Source organism: Garra rufa, chromosome 23 (assembly GCF_049309525.1).
Source record: "Garra rufa chromosome 23, GarRuf1.0, whole genome shotgun sequence".
NCBI lineage: Eukaryota > Metazoa > Chordata > Actinopteri > Cypriniformes > Cyprinidae > Garra > Garra rufa.
Window position 1 is genome coordinate 23,170,130 of NC_133383.1, and position 25,693 is coordinate 23,195,822.

At 37.9% G+C, this 25,693-nt stretch overlaps 1 protein-coding gene across 1 annotated transcript in view; it reads right to left on the reverse strand.

Annotated features, from left to right (window-relative positions):
- Positions 1–25,693, reverse strand: part of kcnip1b (Kv channel interacting protein 1 b) — a 66,913-nt gene that overhangs the window by 39,750 nt on the left and 1,470 nt on the right. The gene's annotated exons all lie outside the window — the stretch shown is intronic.

The following is a 25,693-nucleotide window of genomic DNA, read 5'->3' on the forward strand; positions in this document are numbered from 1 at the left end:
TTAGGGAACAACAAGGAGACTAGGAAACCTGGGAGCAATGGAAAACGCTTGGTAGAGTCCGCTGGAACAAAACAATACTTCGCGATGTGTGTGTGTGATGAGCTGGCTTTTATGTCTGATAAACAGGAAGTAACCATAGAGGCAGCAGAGGGAGCAGCAACAGTCAGTGGGGGTAAGGGCTCCCTCTGCTGGCCTGGCGTGACATAGCCCCCCCCCAAGGAGCGGCTTCCAGACGCTCCAAAAAACAACAGGAGGAAACAGTCCAGGGGAGCGGTGGGGGGGCCAGGAGACTGAGGCAGAACAGGTTGGGCAAAGGCCCTCCAGAGCAGGGCAGAAGATTCAGGAGCCCTCCAGGGCAGGGCTGGAGGCAGAGCAGTCCTTTGAGGTGGAGCAAGAGTCTTAGGAGCCCTCCAGGGCGGAGCAGGAGGCTTAGCGACCCTCCGGGGCAGAGCAGGAAGCGTAGAAGCCCTCCAGGGCGGAGCCGAAGGCGGAGCAAGGGGTTTAGGAACCCTCCAGGGCGGAGCAGGAGGCGGAGCGGCCCTCCAGGGCAGAGCAGGAGGCGCAGGAGCCCTCCAGGGCGGAGCAGGAGGCGCAGGAACCCTCCAGGGCGGAGCAGAAGGCGCAGGAGCCCTCCAGGGCGGAGCAGGAGGCACAGGAGCCCTCCAGGGCGAATCAGGAGGCGCAGGAGCCCTCCAGGGCGGAACAGGAGGCGCAGGAGCCCTCCAGGGCAGAACAGGAGGCGCAGGGGCCCTCCAGGGCGGAACAGGAGGCGTAGAAGCCCTCCAGGGCGGAACAGGAGGCCGCATTATGGACTGGGACCTGGGGAGAACAGAGATAGAGGAGGCAGACAGAGCAAGGAGAGAAGTAGAGAGTTCATGGGAGAACGTGGCCTCCATAGCCGTGACCAGGCAGACGAGAACTTCAGGAACGACTTTCGTGGCAGTTCCTGGGCAGACAGAGACTTCTGGAACGGCCCCAGACGCCAAGACAGAGATGACAGGGAACCTAGGCGGTGCAGGCAGAGCAGGGAGTCTTGGCGGGGCAGACAGAGCAAGGAACTTTGGCGGAGCAGGCAGGGCAGGGAATTTTGGCGGAGCAGACAGAGCAAGGAGTCTTGGCGGAACAGGCAGAGCAAGGAACCTTGGCGGAGCAGGTAGAGCAAGGAGTCCTGGCGGAGCAGATATAGCAGGGAACCCTGGCGGTGCTGGCAGAGCAGGGAGCACTGGCGGTGCTGGCAGAGCAGGGAGCCTTGGCTGAGCGGGCAGAGCGTGAAGCCTTGGCGGAGCGGGCAGAGCGTGAAGCCTTGGCGGAGCGGGCAGAGCGTGAAGCCTTGGCGGAGCGGGCAGAGCGTGAAGCCTTGGCGGAGCGGGCAGAGCGTGAAGCCTTGGCGGAGCGGGCAGGGCGTGAAGCCTTGGCGGAGCGGGCAGAGCGTGAAGCCTTGGCGGAGCGGGCAGAGCGTGAAGTTCCGCTATGTACGCCACCTCCGAAAGAGGTATAGGCGCAGCGGACATGCCTGTAGATGAGGTCTCCAGAACAAACTTGTGGGCAGACTCATGGGCCGAAGAGGCAACTGGGGCGCAGTGTGCAGCCCACACACTCAAAATGGCGATAGCCATAACAGGTAACACAGTTGGCAGAGGAATGCCCTCCGGGTCATTGGGCGTGGGGCTTGGGAGCGTTGGCTCTGTGTGACTTGGGAGCGTTGGTTCTGCATGGCTTGGCAGCGTTGGCTCTGCATGGCTTGGGAGCGTTGGCTCTGCATGGCTTGGGAGCGTTGGCTCTGTATGGCTTGGGAGCGTTGGCTCTGCATGGCTTGGGAGCGTTGGCTCTGCATGGCTTGGGAGTGAAGGCTCTGGATGCACAGGGGAGATGTGACTTGGCAGTGAAGAAGTAGCTATGACCTGACTCGTCATGACAAGAGCAGCAGTGACTTGATTTGGCGTGAGAGGGACAGCTGTGGCTTGGCTTGGCTCGGAGGGAACAGCTGCTTGACTTGGCTCTGAAGGAACGACTGCTGCGACATGACTTGGCCTGACAGGAACAGCAGCTGTATCTTGACTTGTCCTGGCAGGAACAGTGACTGTGACGTGACTTGACTCGGCAGGGACAGCAGCTGTAACTTGACTTGACTTGGTAGGAACGGCAGCTGGTGCAGGTTCGAGAGAAGCAGATATGACGTTCACAGGCAATGGCTTGGTTGACGTGGCGTGAGCAGACGCTGGCTTGGTTGACGTGGCGCTAGCAGACGCTGGCTTGGCTGATGTGGGGTGAGCAGACGTTGGCTTGGCTGACGCTGATAGTAAGGGATCAACTGAACGAGCTGACAGCAGTGGTGGGTCCTCCAAGCTTGATATTAGTCTCTGATAAGTCCTGGAAGGGTGAGAGTCTGATGCTGTAGCCACCATGTTGATAGCAGACTCAGGTATGGCGGCCATTTTGTGTGCAAGCTTGGGAGTGGCGGTCCTCCTGGGTGCAGGTTCTGGCATGGCGACCATCCTTGTGGCAGGCTCTGGCGTGGCGGCCATCTTTGCAGCGGGCTCTGGCGTGGCGGCCATCTTTGCAGCGGGCTCTGGCGTGGCGGCCATCTTTGCAGCAGGCTCTGGCGTGGCGGCCATCTTTGCAGCAGGCTCTGGCGTGGCGGCCATCTTACGGGAGGACTTGGGCGTGGCAGCCATCTTGGGCAGTGGTTCTGGAGGTACAGACATCTTGTGAGAAGACTTGGGCGTGACGGTAGCCATCTTGAGTGCAGACCCTGGAGTGGCGGCAGCCATCTTGTTAGCAGGCTCAGGAAAGGCGGCCATCTTGTGAGCAGGATCTGGAAGAGCGGCCATTTTGTGAACAGGATCTGGAAGGGCGGCCATTTTGGGTGCCGACTCAGGAAAGGCGGCCATCTTGTGAACAGGCTTGGGGGTGGCAGCCATCTTGTGAACAGGCTTGGGGATGGCGGCCATCTTGTGATCGGGCCTTGGGGTGGCAGCCATCTTGCGATCGGGCCTTGGGGTGGCAGTCATCTTGCGAGAGGAGTCAGACGTGGTAGATTTCTTGTGAGCTGGGTCCAATTGGGTGACCATCTTGAATGCGGACTCAGGAAGAATAGTCATTCCGAAAGCAGATTCTGGAAAGGCAGCCATCTTGTGAAGGGGCTCTTGAAGGGCGGCCATCTTGTGAACTGGCTCTGGAGGGACAGCTGTCTTTTGAACAGGCTTTGAAATGGCGGCCATCTTGTGAACGGGCTTTGGGATGGCAGCCATCTTGTGCTGTAGCTCTAGGCTGGCAGACATCTTGTGCTGAGACTCTGGGCTAGCAGACATCTTGTGCTGAGGCTCGGGGCTAGCAGACATCTTGTGCTGTGGCTCAGGGTTAGCAGACATCTTGTGCTGAGGCTCTAGGCTGGCAGACATTTTGTGCTGTGACCTTTTGAGTATACCCACAGTGAATGGAGAGCCACAAAACGATAACACAAAGTCAATGAATTGTGCGAGGGTCCAACTCGGGTCCTCATCGGGTAAACTCAGGCTGATATCAGTGTCCAACCCGCTCCAGAAACATTCCTTTAACATCGATTCGTTACAAGGTGCCAGGTGACTGTACGTAAGAAATTCCTCAACATAACATTCGATGGGACGGTCATCTTGAAAAATGGAACAGAGTGAACTTACGGGGTCTGCTGAGCTCATTCTTGGAGGGTACTTCTGCTGGTGGGTAAAGCCGCTGGATCCGGGTGTGTCGAAGTATTCTGTCACAAACGGGACGACCAAGAGTGAGGATCCAAATGCAAGGCTTTATTAAGCAGATCGTAGTCAGACAGACAGGGTCGAAAACACCAGCAAACATGAACAGTGAAGACAATCCAATAGCGTAATCCAATAAACAAGCGTAGGTCAAAATCCAGGTGGGCAGTCCAAATGAAACAATGAAATGAAAACAAGAAACTAGAAAACTAAGACTAAGACTGGGAAAACAAAAACAGAACTATGATTAGGGAACAACAAGGAGACTAGGAAACCTGGGAGCAATGGAAAACGCTTGGTAGCGTCCGCTGGAACAAAACAATACTTCGCGATGTGTGTGTGTGATGAGCTGGCTTTTATGTCTGATAAACAGGAAGTAACCATAGAGGCAGCAGAGGGAGCAGCAACAGTCAGTGGGGGTAAGGGCTCCCTCTGCTGGCCTGGCGTGACAATAAGTACCTAGTAGTGACGAAACCAAAGTTTTCATTTAGCCAAACCCATTTCAAACAAGGTTATCTTATTATATTATTGTTACCTTATAGGCTCAAGAATACATCCATTCCAGACATGGAAGATGCTCTACTTTGAATTTACAACAAAATCAAATAACAAGCCCCTTGCACAGGTTTCAAGTGTCATTCACTTTTTAAGAATAAATCATAACGAATAAATATGTACATGTGTAGTTTTGTGCATGTTCATTTTGTAGTAATCCCCGCTTCACAAGCACTTCTAATTAATAATAATATTAGTCAGCTTAACAATATTTTTAATTTACTTTGATCATCTATGCCAACATGAATCATGCTTATATTTTATTTACAGATTAATTCATTTATACCTTGTGTAAGTAAAATATTTCTTATGGTTCTTATTTCTTATGGTTTTCTATTTTATGCAACTGTCCAAAAATCGCTTGGGCATCTGAGATGCAAAAGAAACTTTTTCCACCTTTGACCACAAGATGTCATTAGTGTACAACGTGTTGAAAAGCTTTGAATAATGGACCTTTTTACGATAGAGTTGAGGGGAACGCTTCGAAGAAATGTCGTTTCTTCTTTTTCTCCCAAAGACGAACCCCAGCTGGCCGGCCATCGGTCCGTTTATCTGTGTCAGACTTAACTTCGTTTGTAGTCGTCTTCTAGATAATGCCGCGAGTGGGGCTTGAGAAAGTGACGTCGCCTGCGGTTTAGGCTAGAAGGGATACAGCTCTGGCTACTGGGCATGCGCACATCAATCTAACCTTATAACATTTCGTTTCGTCTCGTTTTCGTCAACAAAAATGAAGAGACATTTTAGCATAGTTTTTATTTTGTAAACCACATTTAGTCTCGTTTTTATTCGTCAACGATATTGCATTAAACATTTAATTATAGTAATTGTCACATGACCAGCATTTTCGTTTCGTCTCGTCTCGTTTTCGTCACGTGATAAAGGTTCGTTGACGACGATATTTAGTCATAATTTTCGTTGACGAAAGCAACACTACTTGACTGTATGTTCATTATGATGTGTTAAATATTCTGTAACGTTCCTTTTTTTAACAGTGAATTTTGAAGATTTGACTGAACCATTGCTTTTCTCTCTTAGATATGGTTTTATGGTCTCTATCAGTGGTCAGAGTATCGCAGTGTGAGGATTAAGATAATCACTTTAACCAAAGCGCTCTCGCTCGCTCTCTAGAACAGGCTGAACTCTTATCTATCTGGGCCACTTAAACATTGACGTCTTTTAGCGCAGCACTCCATATTGACTTGTTCACACACAGAGGGAAAAGACTAGAGATTCAATTACACCCCGCAATTAAAATACAAGCGTTTGGGCTATTAAAAAGCGAGCTTTAAGAGCATCAAATCCTTGAGCTGTAAAAACCACTGGATAAACACAAAGCAGAGCTGAAGCATGTGTTCAAGAGAGAGGACGAAAAACAGAAAAAAGGCTTAGAGGAGGATAGAAAGAACAGGGATGATGTAAGGATGACAAGGAATTGTGAGGACGAGGCTTTGCGCCCTTGATCTTTTCTCAAATCTCTCCTCTCCTCTGTCATTCCTCTCTGCCTGCAGAGGAAAATGTGTGACAGCCGGATAGAAGTGAATGAAAGCGAAGCAGGAGAAAAGACAAAAGAAATAACAGGAAATGCTGATGGGAAAGAGAGATTGAGCAGCTTATTTTGAGTAAAACCTTGTTCTGTCAGGAGCTGATCATTGAAACACGTCTCAGCAATGTGCTAGCACATCATTCCGTGTTCTTTCATTTGCCCATCACTTTCTTCTTCTTCTCCTCCTTAATCTTCTACCCAAGCGTCCCTATTTCCACCCACCCTGCTGCTGTTAGAGGAAACTGCTGGTGCAGTGGAGGTTCCAGCAGGTGAGGTTAGGACAGACGATTGATCTGTGTATTCTCAGCTCAATATGAGATACTGTTTTGCTAGGAAAGAGAAATCGCAAAGGAGATCTCTTTATTACCTCAACTGTTTCTCTAATACAGCAATAAGATTAATTGGGAAATATATTGAGACTTTTTTTTTTAAAGGTATAGTACATCCCAAAATCAGAGAGCTTTCTGACCCTGCATAGACGGCAAAAGTATTACCACGTTCAAGGCCCAGAAAGAAAGTAAAGACATCAATAAAACAGTCCATGTGAAATCAATGGTTCAACCTTAGTTTTACGAAGCTACGATAATACTTTTTGTGTGCAAAAAAAGGACTATTTCTTGTCTACAAGAAGAAATCTCAACAAAGCCTTAGTCTTGTGACTTACTGCAAATCAAAATTCAGAGATCTCAGAACTTTCTTTTAACCCATTTAAGCCCACCGCAGTTTATAATTGTCATTTTCTTTTTGTAAGTATTTTTCTAGATGTTATCTATATTTTATGTCTCAACGACATGCAAGCAAACAACCAAATAAAGACCAAAAAAAGTTATTTTATACATAATAAATTTATGAATAAAAATTAATCTTCCCTGCTGAACAAAAACAGCTAAAACCAGTCTAAGCTTTAGTTTTAGTTGGTCATCCAGTCTGGTTTTAGCTGGTCATACCTGGTCAGCAGGCTGGTTTGATAGGGGTTTTGGCCACTTTCTTAGCTGGTCAGGCTGGAAGACCACCTGGAACAACCAGCTAAAAATAGCCTGACCAGCCTAACCAGGCTGGGAGACCAGCTAAAACCAGTTGCTTCCATCTTAAACCAGCTAAGACCAGCTAACCAACTTAGGATGGTTTAAGCTGATAATCAACCTTGGTCTTAGCTGGTCGTAGCTGGTCAGCAGGCTGGATTTAGAGGGGTTTGGGACACTTTCTTAGCTGGTCAGGTTGGGAGACCAGCTGGAACAACTAGCTAAAACCAGCCTGACCAGCTTACCCAGGCTGGGGGACCAGCTAAAACCAGCTACTTCAGTCTTAAACCAGCTAAAACCAGCAAACCAGTTTTTTTGGTAAGCCAGCCAACCAACTTATGGTTTTAGCTGATAATCAACCTTGGTCTTAGCTGGTCGTAGCTGGTCAGCAGGCTGGTTTTAGAGGGGTTTTGGCCACTTCCTTAGCTGGTCTGGCTGGGAGACCAGCTGGAACAACCAGCTAAAACCAGCCTGACCAGCCTAGCCAGGCTGGAAGACCAGGTAAAACCAACTACTTTCATCTTAAAACCAGCCAGCTGACCAGTCAACCAGCTTAGGCTGGTTTTAGCTGTTTTTTTTCAGCAGGGTGTTGAAAGCAGTTATTTTGAGTTAGATGCCAAATGTTCTCATCCCATTCAAATTTGATATTGAAGGGGTGCATACAACATATTTGCCCACCAGAAACTAGTTGCCACACATTTAAATTGTCAAGAAAAAAAAAAAACCTGTGGAAAATAAATGCAGAACATGTTCACATAAGACACTATTAACACAACTATATGCATGAAACCATTCAGAAAAAAATTGGGCACAAGAAAAGATTTTCTTTTTCAGAAATCCAATGCTATTCGCATTACTTTCATAGCACATAACTCTTTTTATATGTAAACCGTATCATTTGTTTCTATTTCTATTCCTCCTAACGATTAGATAAAACACCTGAGCCACAATCGATACTTAAATGAAACATTACTGAGTACTCGATTAAGTCTCCTGAGCTATGAAAGAGCAACCACTTAGTTGCAGTCGAATTTCCGTCTGGGTATCTATGTGCTATACTCCACACTGTAACACTAACAAGTAAGACAGAAAAGAGTTAAAGCACTGTACTAGCTTGATATTGTTGTACTGAGGTTATTTAGCTCATTAAATGGTGTTTTCAAAGCTAATGTATCAGTTGCTCGACAGCAGCAGCTGCAGTTCACAGTATGTGAGTTCATCATCAGCCCGTGCCCCCTCATATACCCACAGTTCACAGTCAGCTTCTGCTCCAGGCCTGCTGTCGACTGTATGTAAACACAGCCCCTCAAGACCACGTAAGAACTGCTGTAAGATTTGCAAGTGTGATACGATTAAGGTTACAAATGGTACAAATACATGGCATGCTGTTTATACCATGAAAAACAAACTTACAGACAAGAATATTTAGTTCTGCAGTGTTTGTCAGGTTTCTTACTTGTAGACAGTTTCTTTATGAATAGCTTTTACACATGTCTTTGCCTTGTAGGCAATTTGTCAAGCCTGTTGGCTGCAGATATATTTTCTTTTTGTCATATCTAATTTTGCCAGCCACTCTCAGAATGCTTACAGAGGCATTAAATCATCTTAATACAGCTCTCAAGGTGCATTTATTTTGGATATTATACTGTCCTCTTGTGGTTACTAGTGGGACCAAAAAGCTTTTCAAGCTTGTCAGACATAATTGTTAAGTTACAGTATGAAGCAGCCCTCTAGTGGTTGATGCTAAAACTGCGATTTACTTTCTGGTGGTAAATATTTTTTTGGTAATTATGATAGTTGTGCTTTTGCTCTGCGGGTGAATTTCATGAATTTATGCAAGAACACGGTTTTGTTACCCATGTCAGTGCACAGAAAATGTGATAATATGCAAACTAAACATATTTATAAAAAGCCAAACCACCAACTGGTGTTTTATCACCGGCATGTTCCTTTTCTATTTTGGCTTTACTTTCCCGCGAAATCCAGCTCTAAAATATCGGCTAAATTTGCGATTTAGCGATTGGCGATTTGAGGGTAAGGAAAAAACACTATTTGGAAGGTGAATTTATGATGTACTTAATTTTTTATATTTCAGAAAACTTGAAGATGTCTCTTTCCTTGTTAATCATTTGATGTGGTATTTAGAGTGTAAGGTTTTGGAGAAGGCCGACGAAAGAGAGATGAATAGCTAATAGATATTTTGACAAATTAATCTAATTTAAATGTTCATAAAGGCACACTTCTGTCATTAATTACTCGCCTTCATTTAATTACAAATCTATAAGACCTTCATTTATCTTTGGAACACAATTTAAGATATTTTTGATGAAATCGAAGGGCTTTTTGACCTTGCATAGAACACAATGCAACTACCACATTCAAGGCCCAGAATTGTAGCAAGGACATCATAAAATAGTTAATTTGACATCAGTAGGATGTCATGTAGGAGCCAGCATCCTGGCATAGAACATAAAATCTTCATAAACCTGTCTAAGCATTTCGATAGGGAGTATGACTTGCAATTTTTGCTTAGCCTTAGGTATTTGAACCGGATATTCAGACAATGAACTAAGAGAGATGGACGTTCTACATCAGAACGTAGGCTCCTGCATCAGCAGCGTCACACACATACATCGTGATACTCTTGTTAATACATTGAAGACTGACACGGAAGAGAAGAAATTGTTGAATAAAGCAGTTATTTTTGTTTTCTTTTCACACAAAAAGTATTCTCATAGCTTCCTAAAATTAAAGTTGAACCACTGATGTCACATGGACTATTTTAACAATGTCCTTACTACCTTTCTGTGCCTTAAACATGGTAGTTGCATTGCTGCTGTTTTTGCAGAGTCAGAAAGCTCTCGGATTTTATAAAAAATATCTTCATTTGTGTTCTCAAGACGAATGAAGGTCCTGTGGGTTTGGAAAGACATTAGGGTGAGTTAGTAATGACAGAATTTTCAATTTTTTGGGTGAACTATCCCTTTAAGTAATGTTGGGCTGGCTGATAATTACTTGTAGTTATTAGTAGTTTGGATGCAGCACTATACAAAAGAAAAATATATCATTAAGATTCCCTAATAACAAAGTGAGTAGCATTTTAACAGGTGTACAGTTCATTTATAAACCATAAGGGGGCAGCATTTTACACATAATCTACCACAGAGCCTCTGTGTTGTCAGGCAGTCATGCGGTGCAGCTGTAAGTATACATATTGATATAAATGCCTAGGTCTAGTAAATACTGCCAATGGACTGTCATACTTTTCTAAGAATATCTAAGAGCTTTAGATTCACTTTGATTTAATGTCAGACATCTTTATGGTCTACAGTTTTGATCTATAAAAATTCTTTATTGTAATTTATAGATTTTTTTAACCCATTTTTTAGTGTTTCAGCAGATGAGTTCATAAAATATACTTACAAAAATAAGAATAAATCACATTCATATGTAGGAAGAACATCAATATCTCTCAAAGCCTGCCTAAAATACCACACGCCACATTTATCTCCATGGAAACCATCTGCACGACCTTAACACGAATGATTTAAACTCTTAAATAACCTTTGCTGAAAATAAAATATGAGCGTTCAATCAAACTGATGCACAGAATTGTTTTGATGCAGTATCACAGGCGCCACATTCTTTTCACCTCCTGTACATGCCAGTTTTATTTGGTTCAGCACGTTCTGTCTCCATTTAATCATTGTACCTCTTTTAAAAATCCTTTAAAGTTCATCAGACTAAGCATTATGCATCCCTCCAGCCAGTGGCAGACCCAGTTAGAGGTCACATATCCGCCTAGAGTGGTAAAGAGGCGCCTGATCTTCTCTCAAGTGCACTTCTTCAGTAAAATCGCAAATAAAATGCTACGTCCAAAATCCCAAGTAAAGGTCATTTGCATTGGCAGTGATTTAAAAAACTAAGCTAACAAGAAAGTCATTAATTTTTAATGAAACTTGGCAATAATGATAATAATAATAATGGCAGTTTATTGGTTTAAAGTTGCTAACATTGATTGCCACTCATTACAAATAAACAAATTAGGGAACTGCTTTTAGCTACAACACTTTAAACAGGCTGAGGTATTGCTAGAAAGCCCTCTAGCATCAGTACAGTGACTAGCAGAGACAAAATCGCTGTCAGCGTGGACGGCACTTATTTTGTCATTCTGATATAATGCATTGGACTCATAACTAAATGATTCGTAATGTTTGTTTCGAGGGCTCCTCAGCGAGCAAATCCGAGCCGACAATGATCATCTCAGTTAGGCCTCATGCTGTGGGTCAGCGCGCATATGACAAGAGAGAATGAAACGATAGATGGATGGAGACACAAAGAGCAGAGAAAGAGGAAAAGAGAAAGTGAATGATGAAAGTGTCATGAAAATGGAGGAAAGATGGGTAAAGGAGGAGTGAGATGAAGGGGAAGAGTGCGAGAGATGGATAGGGATGCAGGAGATATAAATAAACTGCAGGAGGAAGTAGATTACGTAAAACAGGATGAGTGATTTAAAAATTAAAGGTGGAGACGTGCACTGTCAGCTTCAATCTGCTGTTAAAAGGAGAGAGAGAGAGTGGGGGAAAGACAGAGAGGCAGAAGGAAAGAGATAACGTAAGATACCCCAAGTTAGAGTATCGTAGTAGACGTTTGTGTTCACTCTGCAGGGAAGAGAAAGAACTGCCGCCAACCAGACAGAGTTTGTCTGTTCACTCCAGTGAGTTTAACATCTGTCCTCTGCAGCAGTACAGCCTGGGTTTTAACAGCTGTTTCTTAGTCTTTAATTTCAGTGGATACTCTGTGGGAATCCCATATTAACTTATTCCTACTTTAGTAAAGAATAGGTGTATGTTTGTTTGTAATTTTGAACAAATTTGGTGAAAAATGTTTCTGAAAGATGGCTAAATTGTCCTTTTAAGGATGCCCTTGTGGAAAAGTCTATTTGATCTCATGACAAAAACGTACCTGTGGGAACTTTTTTTGCCAGATGTGAAATACATACCAATAAGTACATATCACTGCAGTTTCCAACAGAAATGAACACTAGAGGCAGTAAAACAGCAAGAACTTTTCTTTTTCATACACAGCTATGATTACAGCTCCATATGTTTCACTTTCCAAATGTAATAAGCTTGCTTGGTAGTTCAGCTGGCATGGAATTGGACTTACGATGCGGAATTCTCTACAAATCCCATGAAAAACATGACTCACGATGAAAGAGCTGAAAGATGAGAGATCAAAAACTGAGCTAAAGCGGCATGCTTGCGATTTGCGTTTTTATACTTTTGTTAATACTATTGGGTAGGTTTAGGTGTAGTGTAGATGGTACGTTATTTTAAAACGTCACAGAGCATTAGAGTTATAGTGCTACTCAACCTACATTTCAAGTCAGAACTGCGTCAAAACCAATGTCATAAAACGTACCATATGTACGTTCATCAGTTCTGGGGGAAAAAAACAAACACTCTTTTAGCACCACTCAGTGGACATTTCACATTGAATATGTCACAAATATGTTCGCATCTTGCAAAAAAGTTTCCACAGGTATATTTTTTTTTCATGAGATTAGGTTGGGAAAAGTAGTGATGAATTACAAAAATGCTAATTATATAGTAATTAAAAAAATGCATTTATAATCGGATCCCCGGCCTGCACAGATGAGCACAGAATACTATTTAGAGTCCCAGCTTTAGAGGAGACAAGAAACATTATTTCTTTCCCAGCTGTTTACCTTCACAGGGTACCATAACCAACTGTTTTTGTAACTACTGTGTGTGTTTACCCAAACTTGTGTGTATTTGACAGTTTAAGTGAAATACGGCATGAAAGAGAACTTAGTTTAGTGTTACAGCTGCTTTCTGTGCGCATGCTTCGGATGTGTGCAATCAGAAAACCGTACACAGAAGTTTAAACTGATATGGTTTAAAACTAGTGGTGGGCATAGATTCATTTTTTTAAATCTAGATTAATCTCACTGTAATCTTGGAATTAATCTAGATTAATCTAGATTAAAATGGCTAATTTGAATTCTGCCGAAGGCATTCAGAATATGTGTGCTACCCAAATAATGACTAAAAGTAAGTCTTTGAGAACGGGTTTCTCAAGCCAGGTGGCGCATTAGACCAGGGGCTCATCTCCTGTTTCCAAAATGCATCACAAACTGCTTGACAATTGCATTTACAACACAATTAACTATACAAACTTGTGTAACCAACTATTCCTACACTGCATGTACTTCTGCGTAAAAGGCTGCGCGACGTGGGTGTTGCAGTTAAATACACAGATGCGCACGGGCATGGATATCTGCATGCATAGTCTCCAGTTAAACTGCGTTGCTTTTAGAAGCGTCTATTCAGTTGTTGCATATAATGTCTTTATTTCGGGATTATCAAAGTAAATTATAACTCACGCACGTGCCCCAGTAAAAAGGGTCTAGCAACGCCCCTGCCCTGAAGCAAACCCGGCGGCTTCATAGCTACATCCATGTTAGCACGTCTCGTTTGATGTGGTAATTTCACAGTAGGCATACACACAGGTTCGAAGACTCGTTCTCGCCCCCTACAGTGCAATTCGGCTAGGTATACATCCGCGCTAAACTATCAAGGTGAAAGTCATCATAGCTTGCGTAGACCCAGCTCACAACCCAACTTTGAGAATAGATTAACGGCAATATTTTTTTTATCGCCCGATAAGAGTCTCACGCCGATAACGGCCCACTACTATTTAAAACGCATGATTTCAAACAGATAATCAAAACCAAAAAGATGTTTTTTTGTGTCTGAGGAACAAGCTTGTAAAGGCACAGCCCTATTCTGGAAAAGGGGCGAGGAGCAGCAGCTTATTTGCATTTTAAGTCATGCACGAAAACAGTGTGTTTCTGTATACATCTGTATACATCAGCCAGTAGCAAGTTCTTAATGTTTAGCCCAAGAGGGAAAGAGGAAGAAAGAAAAAAGGAGTGTATTCATAACTAAATGTTTCTATTTATATGTGTCTGTGTTTGTGTGCAAAGAAAAGGACAGAAAGGACGGCAAAAGAAAAAAGAAAAAAGAAAGGTCATACTTTAGGAAGAAAGCTGACTGGTATCTCTAGAGAGAGTTCAGTCCAGGTGTTTCTGAAACAAGTGCGTCCAAGTGTGTGCCAATGTGCGTGTGTGACCCTTGAAAAGCGCTGAATGCCTCTGCGTCTATGGGTGTGTGTCTGTGCGACTGCCTCTCCTTCGTCAAACTCACACAGACTCAAACACACCTCCGGGACGCTGCAGTCAGGTGGACTCTGCTCTAAATACACACGCAGTACTGTTCCACTCTCATCTCTCTTGGTCCCAGCTTATCTTTCCATTAAAAGTCAATTAGCCCCTGCTAAAAACAGCTAAGGTAACCATGGTTGCACACGCATACAAACCTCAGAAAGATGATCAGATTTTGTTCATTTGAATCGTTCTGCATTGAACATTAAATGAATGTTGTTTGAGCAAAATACATTATGAAGAGAAATAAACTCTCTGACTTACTGCAGTTCTTCATTGTGAGAGAGAATTTGCATAAAAATTAATTTTAGATAACTTATAAATATCCCCCTGAGACCATACAAAAAACAAACTATAAATTTGACTTATTTTGTCTTCTGGGAAACATGTTAGTATCTTCTGTAGCTTCTGAAGGGCAGTACTACTAATAAAAAATGATATTTAGGCAAAATAAGAAAAATGTACAAAATGTTCAAAAGTTTTCACCCCCTGGCTCTTAATGCATCATGTTTCCTTCTGAAGCATCAGTGTGCGTTTAAACCTTCTGTAAAGGTTGCATATGAGTCTCTCAGTTGTCCTCAGTGTGAAAAGATGGATCTCAAAATCATACAGTCATTGTTGGAAACGGTTCAAATACATAAAACTGCTGAAAAACCAAATAATTTGTGGGACCTGAAGGATTTTTCTGAAGAACAGTGTGCAGTTTAACTGTTCAGGACAAACAAGGGACTCATTTACTATTAATTTCTTTTGTGGACTATATGTAAATGTCTTTTATGTGAAATATCTTATTCAGGTCAGTACTAAAAAACAACAACATGCATCCATCTTATTTTGGTAAAATAATTAACACTTTGCAGATTCTGCAACTTTTGACTCCAACTGTATATACAAAAACTGGTTCAGACTGCAAATCTCCCTCTAGTGCACATATGAATACACATGCAAGCACACAGGACCATAGTTCAGACTCCCACACATACAAACACATGCTAATTCAGGCATATTTTTTTAAAGGTCATGAGAAGGCCATTAAGATGTCAGAATATGTCTTAGCCTTTCTCTCTCTTTCTTTTAATTACTTTCGCCTTCTTTAGATAAAGGGAAATATGTTATAGGTTGGGTCCTACTGGTATTGCCTGTGTTATTGCCGCAAGTTATTATGAACCTCAGACACACACACACACACACACACACACACACACACACACACACACACACACACACACACACACACACACACACACACACACACACACACACACACACACACACACACACACACATACTCGTATTATCAACAGCTCAGCAGGAACAGGAGGCCGAGGTGGAGGAGGAGGAGGACGTGAACAGGCCTGAATTAATTCGGGATTTTTTGAATGTTTCCCATCTAATGTTACATTTACATAAGATGATGCTGAGAAACATTTGGCATCTCCACAGCTGCTGGAGCCAAACCGAAACAGAATCGCTGAGACAACTCTGGAGTCTGAAAGGAGATTGAAAATCAGCGAGTGACAGAGAAGGAGGTAAAAGAGAAGGAGAAAATGTGCAAAGGAGGGAAAGAGTGTGGGAGAGTTAAATTGCATTGGCATTGTAGCTGTCAGACAGATGGCAGCGAACTAGTATCAACTAAAGAGTTTGACTGAAACCAGATGGAGAATGAAAAACTTTGCTGGAAACAAGTAAATAATAATCACTGCATAATAAGACACCCTGACTAATTAGTTCCAATTACAATTTACTTGTCCAGTTAGTCAAAAACAATCAATTAAATGTCTAAACCTCTCAAACATTTTTAGTTTTACTTCTACACATCAACAATTATTTATTCTGAAGTGGAAGTTTGTATATTTCTAGATGTGTGTAGCACCTTCCACTCTGCATAAACATCTGTTTTGCTCAGTTACTCACGTAACATTATTGTATCTTTTCAGAAGACTTGGGATATGGAATGCGAGTCCTATTATAATACATTTATGGTGATTTATTTTCAGTTTGAGCTTGACAAATCTAGTCCATTTCATTTTCATGTGCGGGAAAAGAATGAAGGTCACACAGGTTTAGAAACCAGATGAGGGAGTCAATAATTCCAGAACTGTCCAGAACATTTTGGGTGAACTATCCCTTTACTGTAATGAGAAACTGAATGACTAAGTCATTCTCCCAAATCTTTCTCTTTTTCTCTCTTTGTGAGTGTGTGTGTGTAGTACATCTTGGTCTGCACTGTTCTGAAATGTTCTGTTTAGAGTCCTCAGGCAGTTAGACTGTGAACATTGCATCAGCCCTCAGACGTAATATAATTCATAAAAATCTATTAAAGGAGCAAGAAATTGGTGAGGTTGAGCTGTAGATGCAATTTTGAAATTTTGCCTCTTTCCCCGTTCACACAGCAGCTCAATAACCACATTCTATAACCAAACCCAGAATCTCCAAAATTATGGTTTTGTGTGTGTATGGAACAGAACTCCCTTTCGAAACTGTGATGACCGACACTGATACCCATAGCAACATTCTGGTCTTGTGTGTTTGGTATACACCATTTTTAACCAGAGTTTTATTGCAGAGACCAAAGACTTTACTACAGACTACAGAGAGAAGTCTTGAAGGGTTGCCATGTCCACTTTTAATAAGTAATGCTTATTAGGCATCTCTGGGCTTGGTGTTTGGACTTGGCTTATAAAGCTATTCAGGTTATGGAGGCAGGCAAGAGCAGCTAACTGTATTTTAATATGTGGCTTATTTCCAAGATAACACTTTTAGATTAGAGTTTATTATGGGTTTGTATTTTTTTTATTTATTTCTAGCAAGATCTGGCAACACTAATGAATCAAAACGTACCCTGTGATTTTTTTTTTTTGCAGTGTGCATATAGAAAAGACACAAGGTGTTTAAATATGTCATTAAAGGGATAATTCACCCAAAATGAAAATTCTGTCATTAATTAGTCACCCTCATGCCATTCTAAACCCATGTGACCTTCGTGTCCATATGTTCTTCGATCTTCAGAACACAAATTAAGATATTTTTGATGAAATCTGAGAGCTCTCTGACCCTTCATAGACTGCAACGCAACTTCCAGTCACTCTCAACTAGTTACTCTCCCAAATTTTATGTTTAAAAATTTAAGTTTGAAAGAATAATTTGCAAAGCACACTCTAGAAGGGTTGCCATGTCCACTTATCATAAGCAATGCTTATTAAGGATCTCTGGGCTTTGTGTTTGGGCTTGGCTTATAAAGCCATCCAGGTTATGGAGTTAATAAAGTAGGCAGGTGCAGGTCGCTGTATTGTAATATGTGGCTTATTTCCAAGATAACACGTTTGAATCAGGCTTTATATTGGGCTTGTATTTATTTATTTTTTAGCAAGGCAACACTAATGAATCAAAACGTACCATGTGATTTCTTGCACCACACATACAGAAAAGACACAACTCTGAAACATTAAAATATGTCATTAAAGGGATAGTTCACAAAAAAGAAAATTCTGTCATTTATTAGTCATGACATTCCAAACCCATAAGACCTTCGTTCATCTTCGAAAAACACAAATTAAGATATTTTTGATGAAATTCAAGAACTCTCTGACCCTGCATAGACTGCAACACAACTACCATGTTCAAGGTCAAGGTAAAGACATTGTTAAAATAGTCTATGTGACTTTTAGTTTACTATTACAAATAAAAAATGATTCAATATAAAGTGTAAGTTAATATATTTCTAGATGTGTGTAGCACCAGAGGGGAAGACTATCATTCAATAGCACTTATTTTGCTCAGTTTCTCACACAAAATTGTCGTATCTTTTGGATATAGCTTGTGAATCCTATTATGATACATTTATGGTGTTTTATTTCCATTTTGGAGACAAATTCATTACCTTTCATTTTCATTATAACAAAACACACCTGCAATATGTCCTTCAGAAATATTTTTTTTTTTGTTTCACAGAAGAAAGTCATACAGGTTTAAAAACAACATGAGGGATTTAACAATGGCAGATTTTTTATTTATGTATTTTTTAAAAGTTTGGGTGAACTATCCCATTACTTTAATGAGACACTGAATAACTGATTTACTCTCCAAAATCATTTGTGTGAAAGAGTAATTTGCAAAGCACACTCTAGAAGGGTTGCCATGTCCACTTATTATAAGCAGTGCTTATTAAGCATCTCTGGGCTTGGTGTTTAGGCTTGGTTTATAAAGCAAGCCAGTTTATGGAGTTAAAAAAGTAGGCAAGTGTAGGTTACTGTATTTTAATATGTAGCTAATTTCCAAGATTACACGTTTGGATTAGAGATTATTATTGGCTTGTATGTATGTATTTATTTATTTATTTCTAGTAAGATCTGGCAACGCTATTGAATCAAAACTTACCTGTGATTTTTTTAATTAATTAATTTATTTTTTTTGCAGTACGCATACAGAAAATACACAACATGTTTAGATACGTCATTAGTTCACCCAAATATGAAAATTCAGTCAATTATTACTTACATATGTCGTTTCAAACCGGTAAGACTTTCGTTCAACTTCAGAAAACAAATTAAGATATTTTTGATGAAATCCGAAAGCTTTCTGACCCTGCATATACAGAAGCGCAACTGACATGTTCAAGGCCTAGAAAGGTAGTAAGGACATTGATAAAATAGTTAATGTGACAGTGGTTCAACCCTAATATTATGAAGCTATGAGAATACTTTTTGTGTGCAAAGAAAACAAAAATAACAACTTTATTCAACAATTTCTTCTCGTCTGCATGGAAGTCTTTTCCCACCACAAAAATAAAAAACAACTTTTTTTTTCTCAGAATTGCATGATACAAACTCGCAAATTTGTTTGTTTTTTTTCTCAGAAGTGTAAGACATAAACTCGCAATTATGAGTTTTAAAGTCAGAATTGAGAGATATAAACTTGCAGTTCTGAGAAATTAAATCAGTTTATATCTTGCAATTCTGACTTTTTTTCTTATAATTTTCTCAGAATTGTGAGATATAAACTTGCAATTGGCAAATATAAAGTGAAGTCCATTTTTGAAGGGAAAAAAGACTGATATGTTCTCAGAATTGCGTGTTTATATCTCGCAATTTTGACTTTATAACACGCAATTGCAAATTATTACAGTATAAGTAAGAATTGTAAAATATTAACTCGCAATTCAGAGAAAACAGTCAGAATTGTGACTATATCTAACAATTCAGATTTAATCAACTTAAAAGTTAGAATTGCAACTTTAAATCAAGTTTATATCACTCAATTCTGATTTCATTTCTTGGAATTGCGTGTTTATCTCACAATCTTGACTTTATAACTGAGATAAAAGTCGCAAGTGCTTTTTTTTATTTTTTTTATTTTATTTTATTTTTTTTGTGGCAGAAATGGGCTTCCATATCAGTTACATATACATATTTTTTTTCTACAGGAAGGCAGGTTTTTAGAAATTAAAATATACAGTATATACAGCATATATGGTATATTGTCCCTCTTTTTCCTTTTTTTTTTTTTTTGGCCATATAAACACTCAACCTGGTACAAAACTCAAGTTTTTCAGCATTAGTATTGATTCCTCCAGTCACAAGGGTTCACATCAGCTGTTGAATGGATGTACTGTACACTCTCATGTGTGCTACAGTTCTTCTACAGGGAACAGAGAAAATTTGCCGCATGTCAAGAGAAGTTGGCAGGATTGATCGACCCTGTACTCTTTTAAAATGTCAAATGCTCTTTCTCTTTCCCCCAGAGGCTCATTCTATTGGAGCTGTAAAACTGCAGTAACACCAGCAGAGCCATGTTGTCACTCATAATCACACACACACACACACACACACACACACACACACACACACACACACACACACCCTGCACTTAAACAAAACACTTACACCCTGCCATGTGCTTGACTGACCTTGTCACTTGCACTCACGGTTGCTATTGGTAACAACAAAACAGCTTCTGATTGGGTGTTCATGGCCAACAGTATTTCTTCCTGCAATGTTCTTGAACCCCCCCCCCCCCCCAGTCATAGGTTAGAAAGTTAGAAATAGGTTATGCTGGAAGATCTGGATGCAGAATGTGCCATACAGCTTACTCAGACAAATATGCAGCATGAATTGATAGTGTGCATTTTTAGTGCAGAGCAGTAAGCAAGGCTCAGAAATTCATGAAATTCAACATCATATTATCTACTCCTGCAGGGATGAAGGGTCACCGTTAACCCATTAATGGGTTGACTGAGGTAAAGTGCAGTCAGCTAGAATAACTGTGATGGATGTATACCGACTCTCTCACACTCTATTCACTGAGCTTTCATTACATATTGACACTAATTCATTTCTAAAACAAGGCTTTGTAGCCAGAGGGCATGGAGCATCAGCCTTCTAAAATTACAGAACATGACCTTAAAGGATTATTTTGGGAGGAAAAAAACAAGTACCTTTCTATTTTGTATGGAAGCCTGTTTTCGTCACGGAATAAAAGGAGTTCTGAGTTTATATTTTGCAAATCTGATTTTATTTTCAGAATTGTGACTTTATTTCTCAGAATTGCGAGTTTATATCTCTGAAATTCGAGTTTTGTTCTGATTTTACATCTTGTCGTTTTTGCTTTTATTCTTCTGCTATATTCTATTTTATTTTTTGGTTTAAAGATTATATTATATTAACTCTTTTAACTCTATTTTGTCTGCTCTTAAGAATTCTGTTCTATTCTATTCTATTCTATTCTATTCTATTCTATTATAAGTTCCTTATATGTCATACTATTACATTAAATATAATATTTCATTATTTTTTCTGCTCTATTTGGTTAGATGCTATATTATTTTAAGATTTCTATTCTATTCTATTCTATTATATTATATTATATTATATTATATTATATTATTGTCTGCTTATATTCTGCTTATATTCTATTTAAAACTCCATTCTCGTCTCGTCTGTTTTATTATATTAACATTAATATTCTGTTAAAGTTTCTACTTTCTACTCTAGAATATTCTGTTGAATGTTAAAACTATTCTTTTGCTTTATTCTGTTAAAGTAAAGTTTATATAATGTTCTATTCTATTCTATTCTATTCTATTCTTATCTGCTTATATTCTGCTTATGTTCTATTCAAAACTCTACTATTCTAACTATTCTAACATTCTGTTAAAGTTTCTAGTCTATTCTATTCTACAATATTCTGTCAAATGTTGTGTTCTATTAAACACTATTCTTTTGCTCTATTCTGTTCAGCTAAAATTTCTATTCTGTTCTATTACATTCTATTCTATTCTGTTTGCTACCCTATTCTGTTAAAGATAACATCCCAATAAAACTTTATTATTCTGCTATATTATATTAACATTTATATTCTATTAAAGTTTCTATTCTATTTTATTCTATTCTACTCTACAATATTCTGTCAAAGGTTGTGTTCTATTAAAAATATTCTTTTGCTCTATTCTGTTCACCTAAAGTTTCTATTCTATTCTATTCTATTCTATTCTATTTGCTACCCTATTCTGTTAAAGATAACCTTCCACTAAAACTTGATTCTTCTGCTATATTATATTAACATTTCTATTCTATTCTATTCTATTCTATTCTATTTGCTACCCTATTCAGTTAAAGACAACATTCCACTAAAACTTGATTCTTCTGCTATATTATATTAACATTTCTATTCTATTCTATTCTATTCTATTCTATTCTATTCTATTCTATTCTATTCTATTCTACTCTACAATATTCTGTCAAAGGTTGTGTTCTATTAAAAAATATTATTTTGCTCTATTCTGTTCACCTAAAGTTTCTATTCTATTCTATTCTATTCTATTCTATTCTATTCTATTCTATTCTATTCTATTATATTTGCTACCCTATTCTGTTAAAGATAACCTTCCACTAAAACTTGATTCTTCTGCTATATTATGTTAACATTTCTATTCTATTCTATTCTATTCTATTTGCTACCCTATTCAGTTAAAGACAACATTCCACTAAAACTTGATTCTTCTGCTATATTATATTAACATTTCTATTCTATTCTATTCTATTCTACTCTACAATACTCTGTCGAAGGTTGTGTTCTATTAAAAAATATTATTTTGCTCTATTCTGTTCACCTAAAGTTTCTATTCTATTCTATTCTATTCTATTCTATTCTATTCTATTCTATTCTATTCTATTTGCTACCCTATTCTGTTAAAGATAACCTTCCACTAAAACTTGATTCTTCTGCTATATTATATTAACATTTCTATTCTATTCTATTCTATTCTACTCTACAATATTCTGTCAAATGTTGTGTTCTATTAAAAAATATTCTTTTGCTCTATTCTGTTCAACTAAAGTTTCTATTCTATTCTATTCTATTCTATTCTATTCTATTCTATTCTATTCTATTTGCTACCCTATTCAGTTAAAGATAACATTCCACTAAAACTTGATTCTTCTGCTATATTATATTAACATTTCTATTCTATTCTATTCTATTCTATTCTACTCTACAATATTCTGTCAAATGTTGTGTTCTATTAAAAAATATTCTTTTGCTCTATTCTGTTCAACTAAATTTTCTATTCTATTCTATTCTATTCTATTCTATTCTATTCTATTTGCTACCTTATTCTGTTAAAGATAACATCCCAATAAAACTTGATTCTTCTGCTATATTATATTACCATTTCTATTTTATTAAAGTTTCTATTCTATTCTATTCTATTCTACAATATTCTATGAAAGGTTGTGTTCTATTAAAAATATTTGTTTGCTCTATTCTGTTCAACTAAAGTTTCTATTCTATTCTATTCTATTCTATTCTATTCTATTCTATTTGCTACACTATTCTGTTAAAGATAACATCCCAATAAAACTTGATTCTTCTGCTATATTATATTAACATTTCTATTCTATTAAAGTTTCTATTCTATTCTATTCTATTCTATTCTATTCTATTCTACAATATTCTATCAAAGGTTGTGTTCTATTAAAAATATTTGTTTGCTCTATTCTGTTCAACTAAAGTTTCTATTCTATTCTATTCTATTCTATTCTATTCTATTCTATTCTATTCTATTCTATTCTATTCTATATGCTACCCTATTCTGTTAAAGATAACATCCCAATAAAACTTGATTCTTATGCTATATTATATTAACATTTCTATTCTATTAAAGTTTCTATTCTATTCTATTCTATTCTGTTCTACAATATTCTATCAAAGGTTGTGTTCTATTAAAAATATTATTTTGCTCTATTCTGTTCAACTAAAGTTTCTATTCTATTCTATTTGCTACCCTATTTAAATATAACATTCCAATAAAATTTGATTCTTCTGCTATATTATATTAACTATAATTCCTATTCTATTAAATGTTCAATTCAATTCTATTCTATTCATTTTATTAAATATCTATTCTGCTGTTACTCTGTGCTACTTCATTAAATATTCTATTGTATTCTGCAAAAGCTTGTACTGTATTGTATTGAATCATCTTTTGTTCTACTCTAACTGAACCTTCCTTCGGGGTGGAAGGGTTATCTACTATTTATCTGCTTCTTTATTTATTTTTATTCACACAGCCTTAGATAACCCTAAGAGTAGCTCAAAGCAAACACAAATACAAAATATTCCAGTCACATCTTCCTTTCACAGCTTTAGTGTCTTATTTTCTTACTGTGTTGCTATAGTGGTCTTTAGAGACTGGTTTAGATTCTATAGTATGGCTCCAAATCCTCTTTAAATTAACTTCCTACTCCCCTGTGTATTGGAAGAGTATCTATCTGTGAGGAAGATATAATGAAGGAGTGGGGAGATAGCGGGGTTCATCATGCAGTGCGCTGCGAGGTTCCGGCTCTCCGCACTCAGTGACAGCAGATAAACAGCTACTGCTTGGTTCCAGCATCTCCATGGGCCCCGTCGGCATGGAGACGCACCATGCAGTGTTTTTTCTGCTGACACAGTGCAATGATACTCGAAAAAAAAGAGATAAGAGGGATGAAACAGAGAAACGAATGTCATTGCCAAACAAAAAACCCAGACTGCTCTTCAAAGGAAAAAAAAAAAAAGTGATAAAGAAGGGTTTTCTATAGGACTTGAAAGGAGGTGTAAATGTGTGCTGATGAAAGATTCCAGGTGAAACGTAAAAAGAGTGATCCATTGGAACTCCATTCTAATATTGGCGTATCTTACTGTTTGGCACTGTGGTACACAGTTTGAAATATCAAAAGAGAAAAAACTGACAAATAAGCAAATACAGTCAGTGGGAATACAGGTAAATTGGGACACTTTCTAAAATTTTGTGATTGGCGTTATTTTAAAATATTATGCCAAACGTCCCCAGAAATAATATCATATTAAATAGCTAAATTTCTCCACCACACTATAAAGTGGAAAAAATAATAAATATTAAAAACAAAAACAAAAACTACATTAAATATAATACTAAAATATATATATATTTTTTTTTTATAAAATGTCATATAAATAAATAAATAAGTAAATAAATAAAAAATATGAAGCAAATGCTTTGTTAAATAGAATATAATAGAATAGAAAAAGCATTAAATATAATGATATTTTAAATAAATATATTAAAAACATTATATGGAAAAAAAAGAACTGGAATAAAATAATACATAAAATTTTTATATTAAATATATACTATAACACAAATCGTATTAAATATTAAATACAGATGTTTTATAATAAATATATTATAAATATTTAAAAAACTGTCATTAAGTATTACCATTATTAACAAATACTTTACAATAAATATATAAAACAGTTATATTAAAAATAATCTTAAAATAAAATCTTTATATTAAATATCATATTAAAAACAAAAACGCATCAAAAACAAGTACTTTATAATAAATAGAATACTAAAAAGTTTGCATTAAATATAATAATAAAATCAAATATTTTATTAAAAAACATTAAATAATACAGATATTTTATGATAAATATAATATAAATATAAAAATAAAAATATTACAAAAACAAACGTCATTAAATATTACCATTAATAACAAATACTTTACAATAAATATAATATATATATATAAAAAAATATATACAATTTTTCCTCAAATAAAATATTTATATTAAATATTGTATTAAAAACAAAGTAATATTAAAACCATTAACCATTGTTAAATGTAATATTGAATAGAATAGAAAACAACATTTTAAATATAAGGTTATTAAATATATATATATATATATATATATTTATTTTTTTGTAGAGTAAATATATTAAAATAATATTAAAAACAAGTACTTTATAATAAATAGAATACTAAAAACTTCATACTGAATATAACATTAAAATAATTTTTTTATAGTAAATATAATATTAAATACTAAAATGTTATTAAATATAATATACTTTGGGAAAAATATAATTAAAAAAATATTTTGAATATAACAATACAGTAAAATATCTGATATTTAAAACAAAAACTGTATTACATATATTGAAAAAACTAATATTTCATGATAAATGCAATATTTAAAAATTTGTTGAAAAAGAAAAAAAAAATATATAGAATGTAATATTAAAAACCATCATTGGAAAAAAAAATACTTTATAATTTGTCCCACT